Source organism: Triticum dicoccoides, chromosome 6B, assembly GCF_002162155.2.
Source record: "Triticum dicoccoides isolate Atlit2015 ecotype Zavitan chromosome 6B, WEW_v2.0, whole genome shotgun sequence".
NCBI lineage: Eukaryota > Viridiplantae > Streptophyta > Magnoliopsida > Poales > Poaceae > Triticum > Triticum dicoccoides.
Window position 1 is genome coordinate 471,491,169 of NC_041391.1, and position 3,851 is coordinate 471,495,019.

The window sequence follows — 3,851 nt, forward strand, 5'->3', positions numbered from 1 at the left end:
ATAAACAATGTTGAAAGACCTCTTGTGAATAAACAGTTGAATATATTTCGATAAGAGAATAAAGGGCGCTACTACATCCTGCAAGTCCAAAGGAAGATGCTAGATTACAGGTGCACCACATTTTTCATAAGTAGATATACCTTGTAGGTAGCAAGTAGCAACACATGAATGGTTAGTTCCCTAATTAAACAATGATGAGTAGCACCACAGGTTGCGCGGTGTGCCACAATAGCTGGTCAGATGACACAAGTTTTTTGTGAAGGAAACACACTGTTCTAGATAAACTTCAACCCACTGCTTGCGCTGACAATAGTATATAATGCAAGGTTCGTAGTTATCCTTCTATGACAACGTCTGCACTTCTGATTTTCAAAATGGTTGCTTTATCACACAAAATAATTTGCAGTACATAACAAAGGAAAGTACCTTGAGAGCTATATCTATATTCTGCATGTGGTCACTGTATAAGCTCCTTTGCAATTTTGGACAAAGTATGAATCCACTGAACATTATAAGCTTGTCGAAGATAAAACAATAAAAAACATGCAAAAACTGACCAAGACCTATAAACTGGGCAAGAATACCCTATCATTCTTAGCAGGAGATGTAAGTTTAGATTTTTCTTCCAATTGATGTACAAATTGAAGACAATTGTATACAGTGATCTTGCTGTTCCAAGATCTGAAGAAAAAAAACTGCAACAACATGGCTTTGGGAGCCGCACCTGCTCCCTATCATGCTATAAGAATCCATATGTCAAGATTTCTGTCCAACAATAGGATATCTTTACTTTATTAGTTCTGTAGATGGATAAAAACTGAGCTGGTGCATCTTTTGTTAGTGTAAATCATAAGATGGAATCCATGTTTACCCCCAAAAAACATAAAATTAAATAAGCACCTCACTTGGACTTATTTAATGTCCCCATTCATGTTGAACTCTTCATTTTTTGAAGTGTAGACACAAAATGTCATATAATGGAAACACTTAAGGTAACAATAATGATTGGTTTGATTGAATAGGCATCAACGCAGTTAATATTCAAGCGCATTCTCTCTTTTTTCATATTTCTATAGGTCATCACAAATTAGATTGTTGTGACCAGCTTTTACTTACATAAGAGTAAGCTAATACCTGAGATCACATTTTACTTTATTCAGAGCAACTTATGATGAAATATGTATCTCGGGAATACCACCATATAGAACATATTTCCTACCATATGGTACCTGCCATTCAGACCTAATTTACTTGAAATGCTTCTGCACATGCAGATCTCGACCATCTCCAAACTTTGCAAAAGTGGAACAATTCATGGTTGTATTCCCTATGGAGAGCAAAGCCAATTCTCCTATTTGTTTGCCTGGATGGTTGTATCAATGTATTATCAAACCATGGAATTGTAGCAAGGGTGCAGAGGCATGGTGAGCGATCGGATTGTCAATGTACCGTGCTGGTCGTCGTTGCTCAAGCATGGAGGTCGCACCCACCAGATGTGCATGCAGCTGCTGAACCAGACCGTTCTCATGGGTATGGATGGTGTCTGTGCCTATCGGCACGCACCAACCCTCGCCGCGGTATTGCCCGTGTCCTGCAGGTTGAGCTGGTCCATGAGCGCCTGCACCCACCTCTTCTTCTTCAAGTGGTGATTTGACTATAGACCATGCAACATCAAGCAGTATGCGAACAAATAAAGTTATCGAATACAAAAAGGATGCTTGAACTATAAATCATAAAAAAAATCAAAATCTGAGGACCAACGTGTTCACAAGCTATGGAAAAATGTTCTTCACCAAAATTTTACTGCAGCTTATTCCTTTTCTTTTCTTTTCTTTCACAAACCTGCACAATTATCAAAAGAAAATTATCTCTGATATATATATTAACTGCAGATCAACGTTGAACCACTACTGAAACTGAGTTTTGCGAGAGGGATTGGGGAGAAGTGGGGAGAAAAAAACGTCGGCCGCTTATCATGTACCTGTTCCCCTGAAGCTGCGCCATCGGAGCACAGTCACACGAGGAGCTCGACTCAGAGAAAGATCGAAGGCGTCGCTGCTGGAGGGCGAGGTGCGGAACAACGAAAGTGGTGGGCTCCTAAGATGGATCTGGATGGGCTCCCATGCTTTCTAGTAGCCTTCACATCCTCTATCTTCCTCCCTAAGAAAGAGTATTAGACAGAACGACGATGGTAGCGAGAACTTGATCCATGCGGCAGATGACGGGGAGGGAACGGCGGCAGCGGTCGATGGGGAGGGAACAGCGGCAGCGGTCGTCGGGGACACACAACGGCAACTGGGCAGAGCGAGAGAAGACATGGTGAGAGAGGCGGCGTGAGAAGAAACCAAGGATCCTAGAGAACCAGCGACCCAAAGGGAATAGAAGAACGGCGGAGGAGGTGGTAGCGGCGGCAACGGCGGCAGTGACGTGCCTAAGATCTATCGAGAGGAACGCGCATCGCCTCACACCGAGCAGCGTCTATTTTCCTTAGCGGGCCTTCCGCCGCAGTTAGGCCCGATTAACCACAGTGCTCCGAAATTTCCACCGAAGTAGCTGCGTCTCGGACAGTTGGCCCACTTAGCGAGCAAGCTCGCGACAGGGTAATCATCCAACGACCAGAAATGACTAAAACATAAGATCTGACGGCCAAAATCGTTTGGGGCATGAGAGAGCTCGCATTAGGCTCAGTTTTACTGTCCTTAATTAGTGTTTGTGCCAAGTAGGACCTATATGATAACCTACGATGATAGTTGATTTGATTCTGCTGAAAAAACAGAAACTTTGCGCACAAATATAATTATGGTAAATCACAGGAACGTGCTTTTGCGTTGATTCTTTATGCTGATGATCAATAAACAAATTGCCCAGGACTTCCTATTTTGGTAGAAGTTTTAGAGTTCCAGAAGTTTGCGTTAGTTACAGATTGCTACAGACTGTTCTGTTTTTGACAGATTCTGTTTTTCGTGTGTTGTTTGCTTATTTTGATGAATCTATGGCTAGTAAATTAGTTTATAAACCATAGAGAAGTTGTAATATAGTAGGTTTAACACCAATATGAATAAAGAATGAGTTCATTACAGTACCTTGAAGTAGTCTTTTGTTTTCTTTCTCTAATGGAGCTCACGAGATTTCTGTTGAGTTTTGTGTTGTGAAGTTTTCAAGTTTTGGGTGAATTCTTTTGATGGATTATGGAACAAGAAGTGGCAAGAACCTAAGCTTGGGGATGCACATGGCACCCCCAAGATAATCCAAGAACACCAAAAAGTCAAAGCTTGGGGATGCCCCGGAAGGCATCCCCTCTTTCGTCCACTTCCATCGGTAATTTACTTGGAGCTATATTTTTATTCACCAACATGATATGTGTTTTACTTGGAGCGTCTTGTATTATTTGTGTATTTGCTTGTTAGTCTACGACAATCATCCTTGCTGTACACATCTTTTGATCTTGATAGTTTTGCTCATAGTGCTTCACTTATATCTTTTGAGCGTGATAATTTTTGCTCCAGTACTTCACTTAGATCTTTTAGAGCACGGTGGTGCATTTGTTTTAAAGAAACTATTTGATCTCTCATGCTTCACTTAGATTATTTTGAGAGTCTTCAATAGCATGGTAATTTTCTTAATGTTAATATACTTGATGTTCAAGATATGTGAAACTTTCTTTTGAGTGAATTGAATACTAAGATAAGTTTGATGCTTGATAATTGTTTTGAGATATGGAGGTGATAATATCAAAGTCGTGCTAGTTGAGTGATTATGAATTTGCGAAATACTTGTGTTGAAGTTTGCAAATTCCGTAGCATGCACGTATGGTTAAAGTTGTGTAACAAATTTGAAAAATGAAGTGTACC

At 40.7% G+C, this 3,851-nt stretch overlaps 1 long non-coding RNA gene across 1 annotated transcript; it reads right to left on the minus strand.

Annotated features, from left to right (window-relative positions):
- Positions 1–1,057: 1,057 nt before the first annotated feature.
- On the minus strand, positions 1,058–2,403 carry LOC119320246. Its single transcript, XR_005154873.1, has 4 exons — positions 1,982–2,403; positions 1,762–1,842; positions 1,450–1,654; positions 1,058–1,363 (listed from the first exon to the last, which is right to left on the minus strand). It is a non-coding gene; the product is annotated as an uncharacterized LOC119320246 (long non-coding RNA).
- Between the last annotated feature and the right edge of the window lie 1,448 nt (positions 2,404–3,851).